Source organism: Rattus norvegicus, chromosome 11 (assembly GCF_021556685.1).
Source record: "Rattus norvegicus strain SHRSP/BbbUtx chromosome 11, alternate assembly SHRSP_T2T, whole genome shotgun sequence".
Classification (NCBI taxonomy): Eukaryota; Metazoa; Chordata; class Mammalia; order Rodentia; family Muridae; genus Rattus; species Rattus norvegicus.
In genome coordinates this window covers 66,166,837-66,176,914 of record NC_141544.1, presented here as the reverse complement: position 1 = coordinate 66,176,914, position 10,078 = coordinate 66,166,837, and the positions used below count along the sequence as shown (strand labels likewise).

Genomic DNA, 10,078 nt, shown 5'->3' with positions numbered 1-10,078 from the left:
TATGTCATCAGCCTATATTAATTATATATTATTAGGTAATGATGGACTTCATTAGAACATAGTCATGTATGGATGTAATGGTTCCCAATAATTTTCATCTCCCTTTATCCTTTCTTACCTTCCCTAATACTCCCACTGATCCCTTTCCTCTTTCTAAATCTCTCTCCTACTTTCTCGTTTCTTCTTGATGATGCAATGAATTTCATTAGAATTACTTACTAGAGCACGGGTATGGCTGTTATTTCAGGAGTGTGGAAATCTTACCGTAGCTACACCACTGAAGAAAATGTCTCTCCTTCTTCTAGTAACCATTAACTGCCTATAGAATCTCAAGTTACTGGGCTCCAGGAAAAAAAAAAAAACAGAATGCAGAGAGCATTCAAAAGGGGCAGCAGTTTCTCATCTCAATTTCCTGTCATTTTTCTACTTGCCTTCACCTGGGAACAGCCTTAGTGACAGTTTTAACTCTCAGGACCAAGACTCCACACAACGCTGAAAGAACTTGGGTTTATTACCTCTATTTGGACAAGCCAGAATTTTAGCTACAAAAGCAAAGTATGCAAAGATATATAATATAAGCAGAGAGGACATCCCCGCAGAATTGACTGACAGTCGACTCGGCCATATGGAATAGCACTGGAGAAGCTGGTGTAGACAAGCAAGGTGATGTTGACTAGCCCGACGTCCTGACTGAAAGTGTTTCCAGGCAGCATTCACAGCACCGTAAGTCTCAGAGTTTTGGAATTCTGTGGGTTCCTAGCCACAGAACACTGTCCCCTCCAGTAATGGTTCCTTGTGCGGTGCGAGTTGTGACTATCTTTTGTTTCTCAGTAATTCCCAAAGATTTCCTTAAATTTCTCCCTGGGCATTACACATTGCAAAATGTGAGGACTGGACTTCACCACAGCACCTTCCTCTCCAGGCGGCGGACCAATTTCCTTTTCTCCAGATGGTCCTCATAGGCTAGCCAAAGAGGAGACTGGGCTGGCCATCTGTTTCCTGTTGCCTTTTTAAGTTGCCTCAGCATTCAGTAAGGCTGACATAACCCAGAGCACCAGCTGTCAGTCTTAGCTGCCCCTGTTGGCCTCGCACTTTGTCATAGTAGGCTGGATAGGACAGGGGCCATGTTCAGAACAGTTTGACACTCATAAGGAAAGATGATTTGTTCCTCATCCATTCCAACCAGCTTGCCTTATGGCATATATAAAAGATGCTTTCACACACTTAACGTCCATAAACTGGGAGCAGTGATAGTGATTTTGGGGAGGGAAAAGGCAAGGATTGTGTGGGTAGGCAGAATAGAATGTAACATAATTCTGAATTAATGTATCAGTAAGCTATTTGATCATAATTTACAACTTACCCTCCTGTTTTTGGTCTCCTTCCCATTCTTTCTAATCACACATTCATTTATTTACAGTAACAAAATACAGATATATTCTTGGTAGAAGTTTTGCACACACAGTTAGAAAATTAAGATGACCACCTACTGTTCTGCACACCAAAAACCACTCTTTATTTTGTTAAGTGTCTGTTCAACATTCTAAATGTTCAAATGCCTTGACTACACCCTCTATATTGTTTCCTCTGTGAGCCTTATCTCTTAACACCACAATATTAAACATTAAGTACTTTCAATGGGTAAGTGACATCATAGTGCATGACTATAGCAGAATTCTTGTGGCCATTCTCTAATTGTTGGATGTTATCTTTTTTTCCAATTGTCTTACTATTTTAGATCATTCCATAAGGAATAGCCACATATAAACCACATTTAAAGTATGTCTATTTCCTTTGCATAGGATGAAGATATCAATTCTAACAGGTTACTGCACTGTTAGATTGTCTCAAGAAGAGTATTAGTGCCTTCATTGCCTTCAACAGGAGTCTGCCTGTGCACCATCTTCCTTCCTTCCTTCCTTCCTTCCTTCCTTCCTTCCTTCCTTCCTTCTTTTCTTCTTTCCTTCCTTCTCTCCTTTATTCCCTCTCTTGCTTCCTCCCTCCTTCCTTTCTTTCTTTCATCCTTCCTTGTGCCTTTTTTTTTTCTTTCACAAGAGCTATCACTGAAGGATAGATGTGAGCCCAAGAAGCTAAGTCTGATAGAGACAGCCAGACTCTCATTTCTGCCAGGTTCCCATAGTGACCTGGAGTATAATCTGAACCTGACTCAGCAGGAGGAATGGATGGTGATGATGCTTCATCCTGTGCCTGAAAGGGATCCACAGAGCTCTGCATCCCAGGAGGTGCTCCCCTTTGAAAAATCTCTATTTCCATTATCCAACTCTGTGGGGATCATGGCTGGCTCTGGGTCTTTAATGGCTCCTTTCAGTGGCCAGGTGGTCACCCCTACAGGGAAGAGCACAAGTGCTTGAGTTGTTAGCCTGAGTTGGGCATGGTGGCTGGCTCTCAGAATAGAGATTCCTCAGGGGTACTGGTATCCTGTTGAGCACCCAGGCTGCTTCATGAGTGATGGCCACACACCAGCCTTCTGTGAACTTGAAGAAACAGTTTAGAATGCCCTTAGGTGGGGCTGTACAATCATGTTAGACTGTTGTCACACCACCCAGCATCTTCAGATTTATGTTTATTGAGCCTTTTAAGTATCTAACTTATCAGTATAGCCTTTTCACCTCCTGCCTGGCACAACCGTACTGTCTTCCCTGTGTGACAAACCAATTCATGCCAGGCTGGCTCTAGTCTAGTTCCTTCAAGTCCCATGCATTGGCAATCCTGGGCTTCATTTGTCTGCCCTTTTTAATATCTCCATAAAATTATAAATGTTAGGTCCATAAAAATTACTACTGATGCCAAACATTTTGTCCCTTGCTCATCTACACTCTTGTATTTTCTCCCTAACTTGTCTAGAAAAGCACGTCTGGTGGCTACAACAACATCATGACTTTGTAAAAAAGAAGCTTGGGTCTTTGCTTGGTGCTTCTGTTCCATCTCTTTCCTTGAGCTCTAGCCCCTTATGGCAAGTATCCACTTCATATTCTTTGCAAAACACGACTCAAAAGTCTGTCCTATCCAGACCTGAATCTGTTTCAGCATTCCCTGTCTAAACAACACCTCGTGACCTCCCTTTTTCTTATACCAATCCCAGATTCAAATTTTCTTTTTTTTTTTAAAGATTTATTCATTTATTATATATAAGTACACTGTAGCTGTCTTCATATACACCAGAAGAGGGCATCGGATCTCTTTACAGATGGTTGTGAGCTACCATGTGGTTGCTGGGAATTGAACTCAGGACCTCTGGAAGAGTAGTCGGGTGCTCTTAACTGCTGAGCCATCTCTCCAGCCCCAGATTCAAATTTTCTATCGCTCAGATCTTTCTGCTTATGTCCATTTTTCCTAGCAGTCTTTGTGACCACCTGGCCAGTTTAGGCTACATCTAACCTTCTTCAATCGATACCATGGCTAAAGTAGTCTTTGCAAAACCCTAGTTAAACCCTGCCATGCTCTGTAGTCTCAGTTTACATTCATGTGGCTTTGTAAAAATCCTATAAAGTTGTAATATTGTGGCAAAATATATAATTTACCTTTTAATTCATTCAGTGGCATTAAACACATCCATGTTATACAATCATCAACGCTAGTTCTAAAACCTTTCATTACCTCTACACAACGCTCTGTAACCATTTTCAATGACTTTTCCTCCACAGCTCCTGTAACCGCTATTATCCTTCCTGCCTATGAATTTATCTCTTATATCTATTTTGTGCCAATAGACTCAGAGAACATTTAAACTTTTTATTCAGCTGTCTTTGCTTCGCATGTTTCCAAGGTTCATCTTGACTGTAGTAGGTGTCACAAAATCTTTTTTTTTTTGATTACTGAGTAGTATTTAATTGTGTAAATACGTGGTATTTGTTGATCCAATCATTTGCAGATGGACATTTGATGGCTCCCTCTTTCAGCTTGTATGAATATTGCAGTATTGATGTTTGGCACTCAAATGTCTGAGCCTCCATTTTTAATTCTCTTCCCCTCCTATTTAACATTTTAAAAGTAAGTTCACGAACCTATCCTGTAAGGTTCTGCATTGTCCAGCCACTGCCCCTCTGCTTCCCAGGATTTTCTTCTATCTGAACTCTTCCTCAGCATCCTCATGTACAAAGGTTCTTTTCTGTGTTGGGGCCTTGGCACAGCTGTTCTATGTGGCCATTGTCCACTTCCCTCTAGCATTTCATCTCTAATTATTTCTAATCTCCACGTCTTCATTTAAGTGTTATTTCTCACAGAAGGGTTCCTTTCCCCTAACTCTGTCCCTTCCTTTTCTCTTCTTCCCTTCCTTATTTGATCAGAATGGAAATAATGTTTACCCAAGAGCAACTTTAGTTATTATAACTTTGGTATCACAATTACAATACAAACATAGAGACAAAAATTTCATCTCAACTGTGTCACTGCTTCAGAATAAAAGAGTTTTTTTTCCTTTGAAGTCACAGCAACACCTAAAGATGGTAAAGACATATGTGTTGAAATTTGGTTGGAAAGCTAATTAATTAAACTTCCAGGCTATTTCCACCAAGATGTAGGGCTCTGGAATCACCAGAACTGACCAGAAGACATTAGAATAGCTAGAGTTGAGACGTAGGAATCCAGAAGTCCTTTAATCAGACTTTTGTTCATCTTTCCCCACAATCAGAGACCTGCAGAGGCCTGCAGGTATGTAGGGTGTGTCTAATCATCAGCCACCATAACTGTGGTGACAGTCTAAGTGTTTGTCTCCACGAATAGCACATGGCAAGGGTAATGTATCCTGCCTTTAGGTCTTCTGATTAATTTCCTGTCTCTTCTCGAATGTCTGCACAAAACCCTCCAGGATCATGGCGCTGTACACAATGGTAGCCTTTCCCACAGGTCTTCTGACTTTTAGTTTCTATGAATACAGGCCAGGAGCAACTATGAGACAGCAGTGCTTTGCAAGTGAGAAATTGTTACTATCTGGGCCTTTCTAGTGTCCTGCCCAGCCTTCCTACTAGCTATTTCAAGTCCTGCTGAAGCTCATACAGACAAGGCAGGGGGAAAAAGCCAATCATATGGAGAGGTGAGCTTTCTCCCTCATCAAACTCAGCCACCCAAGGAAGCATCTTCTGACCTTGATGTCCAGATTCCCATCATAGTGTGTCAGGACACTGTGCATTTTACTTGATTATCTTTTTAACAATTTGCTTTTCCAGGCAGCTCTTCACGTTCCGTTTCAAGGCTTTTTAACCCCTGCTTGAATTCTTTCTACCTAGTCCTGGTGAGTGCCTCTTGCTAAATGTTCAAGTATTTGTTAAAGGAAGACAAGGTGGAAACACGATTTTTTTTTCTGAATCCTAGTATATCTCATGAAGGTTCTTGGCACATAGTATACAGTCAATGATTTTTTAACTTCAGCTTACAATTATTCATGTTCCATTTCATGTTGTAAGAAGAATTCATTCAGCCAGAATAATGAAACCACAAAGATTCTAGAATTCAAAGGCATCTGTTAATAGCCTGAGTATTTTTCTTTGGCAATAATTATATCATCACAGCTTCCAAGAAGTATCCTTTGTCGGGTACCAGAAGAGGCAGTGATTAAAATTATTCATTGTTCAATATGTTAAACACTGAATTACCTGATGACATAGCAATTCCACTCCTCAGTACAAACCCAAAGGGGATGAAAACATATGTCCACATACTCACTCACGTGTTCAGAAGAATCTACTTTGCTTGTGAGCCTAGCCTTCAACAGTTGAGACTTCTCTCCAGACAGTTCATAAGAATCTGAAGCTGAAGCAACACAGATGCTTTCTTCAGCCAGTAAATGGATACAAAAGAATGGTGGGTAGACTCACACAATGGAATGTTATAAAAGAAATGGATTACAGATACATGGCCCACCAACAGCAAAGGGACACATATTATAAACTTGCACCACCCAAAAGACCCCAAAGAGCTAAATACTTTCAGAGGTAGATTAATGGTTCCTAGGGTTGGAAAGCTAGAGCAATGGAGAGTGGAGGAAGTGGATATGGGGTTTCTTCTGAGTGCCAAAAATATTGTATTTCTTGATAGGAGAGTGATGATTATACAACTCTAAAAATACTAAAAATATATATATATATATACTCAAAAATAAAAAATACAAACACTAAAAGAAATCCCCACTGAATTTTGTGTTTTTAAAACAGCTTCCTTTACCTGAAATATATACCAATAATTTTTTTTTGTTTAAAAATAACACAGTGTGCTTCAAACTATCTGTCTGGGTTTACCCCATGGCCTCCTTGCTTCCTAGTGATGCAGTCATGAGCATGTTGGTTTATTTTTTTAGAGAGAATAATGGGAATTACATGAGGAGATATGTTATGAGGAAGGTTAAGTGACTTAGGCTGGGCGTTTCGGCATACATTTGCAATCCCAGCACTCAGCAGGCCTGCCAAGGCAAAAGGATCACAAGTTGAAAGACAGTCTGGGTTACATGGCAAGACCCTGTCTACACAAACACACAAAAACTAAGTAACATACAGCAAATGAATGGGCCACTATGCTGCTAAGTCTTTCAGCACTTACCTGCCATGTGTGAGGTCCTAGAGAGAAGCCCCAGTGTCACAAGTAAGTAAACAAATAAAAGAACGAGTGTGGAACTGAGAATAAGACCCCTGTTGAAGGAATCAGAGAAAGAACTGGAAGAGCTTGAAGGGGCTCGAGACCCCTTATGAACAACAATGCCAAGCAACCAGAGCTCCAGGGACTAAGCCACTACCCAAAGACTATACATGGACTGACCCTGGACTCTGACCTCATAGGTAGCAATGAATATCCTAGTAAGAGCACCGGTGGAAGGGGAAGCCCTGGGTCCTGCTAAGACTGAACCCCCAGTGAATGTGATTGTTGGGGGGAGGGCGGCAGTGGGGGGAGGGTGGGGAGGGAAACACCCATAAAGAAGGGGAGGGGGAGGGATTAGGGGGATGTTTGCCCGGAAACCGGGAAAGGGAATAACATTCGAAATGTAAATAATAAATACTCAAGTTAATAAAAAAAAAAAAAAGAAGAACGAGTGTGCATGTAAAGCTCACGTAAGGATCTAGAACTTAGCAAATGTTCAAGAATTGCAACATTTTTCTAAGACTGTTTGCTCCCTGTCCTGGAAGGATCCTTTTGCAGTTACCCAGCTCTTCCAATATATGCACTATGTTCAGTTGAAGGGAAGGGCTCACACCTCACTCATTGCTGTCCTATCATTTATCTTGCTAGTCGTTGGTTTCTGGTTCTCTTTCTTTTCATCTTGATTTTATTCTGTAAAATAGATTTTTCTTGCAACTACTACCCCTTTTTACTAAGTTACCAATCTCTGCAGGAAATTTCCATTTGCTCAGGACTGCTTTATCACCTTTACACGTGAGAACTTGCCGAGCTCAGTGATGGATATCCAGAGATAACCCTGAGGGTCAAATTGTGTTTGTGGAGGCAGAACAAACATACAATCAGAATAGTTAGTACACTCAAATTAGAACACGTCCTGTTCTTGACTAGGTGCATCCCATGGCCACAAAGGAAATACAGGCTCTTCACTTGGCTGAGGATCTGACACAGTAGTTACTCCCACCCCACTGGAAAGATGTAAGACTACCGTGAGTGCCTGAAATTGTGTTAACCGTGCAACCCAGTAACACTCTTTTTTCCTATAATAAACCTTTCTTTCTTCCATCCTTCCTTCCTACCTTTCCTTCCTTCCTTTCTTCCAACTTTTTTCTTCCTTCCTTCTTTGTTTGTTTGTTTCTTTCTTCCTTCCTTCCCACTTCTTTCTTTCTTTCTTTTTCCTTCCTTCCTTCCTTCCTTCCTTCCTTCCTTCCTTTCTTTTTTTGACAGGTCTGACTATGCAGCTCTGGTTGTCCTGGAACTAGCTCTGTAGACCAGGCTGACCTTAAACTCACAGAGATCCCTGACTTTGCCTCCTGAGTACTGGAACTAAAAGCATGAACCACTATGCCTGGCAAATAAAGCTTAATTATGAATTAAGTAAAGAAGATTAAAAGTTCAAAAAATAAAATAATTATAGTAATATATTGTAAAGTTAAGAGAAAATTATCTATCTATCTATCTATCTATCTATCTATCTATCTATCTATCTATCTATCATCTATCTATCTATCTATCTATCTATCTGGGGTGTAGCTCAGTACAGCATTTACTTAGCATATACAAAACTGAGTTCAGTGCCCAGCACTGCAAAGAAACCATTCTTACTGTGCTGTATGCACAGTATTCTATCATTAGCACAATGCTGGTGTCCTGAGGAGAATGTCAACTAAGCACTTCTTATACATCATGTATTTAACTCTTCTTTTTTCCTTTTCTTTTTTCTTAAGCCTTTATGTCCACCTTTCTCAAATTAAGCAGGCTGACTTGGTTGCTTTGAGGGGGTTAGTCTAAGAGACTGAATCCCACATTCTCATCTGATTCATCCGACTCTTCCCTTGCTTCGGCCTTCGCTGAGGCTGCAGCAGCTGCAGGAGCAGCAGTGGTGGCAGCAGCCGCAGGGGCAGCAGCTGCAAATGCAGATGGATCACTGAGGAAGACCTTGACCTTTTCAGCCAGTGGAAAGGTGTACTCAGTCTCCACAGACAAAGCCAGGGCCGGCTTGTACCCATTGATGATGGAGTGAGGCACTGAGGCAACAGTCGGGTAGTCAGTCTGCAGATAGACACTGGCCACATTGTGGACACCCTCTAGGAAACGAGAGTGCAGGGTCTGCTCTGTGATGTGCAGCACCTCAGGGTTATAAATGCTGCTATTGTCAAACACCTGCTGGATGACCAGCCCAAAGGAGCAGGGGGAGATGTTCAGCAGTGTGGGTGGCTTCACCAGCTTCTACCTTGTCTCCAGTTTTTACCTGCTGCATATCACTCAGAATTTCAATGGTACCTCTGGAGATGTTAGTGGCGATGCCTAAAGTTTTCTCATTCCCAGACCAGTATTCTGAGCAGGCACACTGATCTCATATGGGGCGAGGGCACTAGCTCGAGTAGCAGCTGGCACGTTCTTAGTCAGCAGGATGTCCCTAATCTCAGTGAGGTCCTCCTTGGTGAACACGAAGCCCGAGTTCCCCCAGATGTGGGGCAGCAGCTTCTCCAGAGCTCGGTTGTTCTTCAAATGGTCCCTGATGGCCTTTCGCATCATGACGTTCTTGCCCATCAGCACCACAGCCTTCCCTCGGAGGGACATGCGGATCTGCTACATCTGCTTGGAGCCCACATTGTCTGCTTCCATAATGAAGTATTTTGGGTAATCATCCAAAAGTTGTGTGATGTTAAGGAAGTAGTTGTACTGTTTTCCCTGGGCATCATGGCGGTGAGTCAGGGATTGCCACATGGGGTTTAGAGATGATGTCACTCTAATGAGGACACCTGGCAAGAGCCATTTATTTCATACTAACATATAACACTTGTATGTGCTTATAGGCTTCAGTGAGATAATTAATATACATACATAATTTGTACTAATCAGATTAAGTTAATTACTGTTCCCATCACTCTTCATTTTTGTTATTTCTGTGTATTGTAAAACTTTGCATTTCTTTCAGTTAGTTTATAAAGTGTATATTAGTGTAATGTATAAAGTGTATTTAAATGTGAGCTATGGAAACCATACTGTGATACAGGACATTAGTGGTTAATCCTAGTAGGTGTACTGGCAAACGCCTGTAAGCCCCACACTTGTGAGGGTGAGATAGGGACATGCTCAAAGGCAGTCTGGACTACATAATGAATTTGAAGTGAACTTGGACATATAGTAATACCTTAGATTCAAACATAACAGGAAAACAAATAAATAGTCCTTTTCCTCTTATATAACTGTCTTCTGGCGCCCTTTATCCTGTCTCCTAGGGAATTCTGTTTCCTAATCTTTAGTGATCACTCTCCAGCTTTATGTAATCAATTTGATTTCTGCTTCTGTACTTGGTCTGTTAACATAACACTTAACAAAGAGTCTTCCAGTTTTATCCATGTCGCTACAAAAGACAGTATTTTATTTGTAACAAATGAATAATGTTCCAGTGAACACAAATACCACATTTTCAAAGGTCGGTTTATCC

General features: G+C 41.3%; 1 pseudogene; it reads right to left on the bottom strand.

Moving 5' to 3' along the window:
* Positions 1–8,406: 8,406 nt before the first annotated feature.
* Positions 8,407–9,354, bottom strand: Rplp0-ps8 (ribosomal protein lateral stalk subunit P0, pseudogene 8; annotated as a pseudogene).
* Between the last annotated feature and the right edge of the window lie 724 nt (positions 9,355–10,078).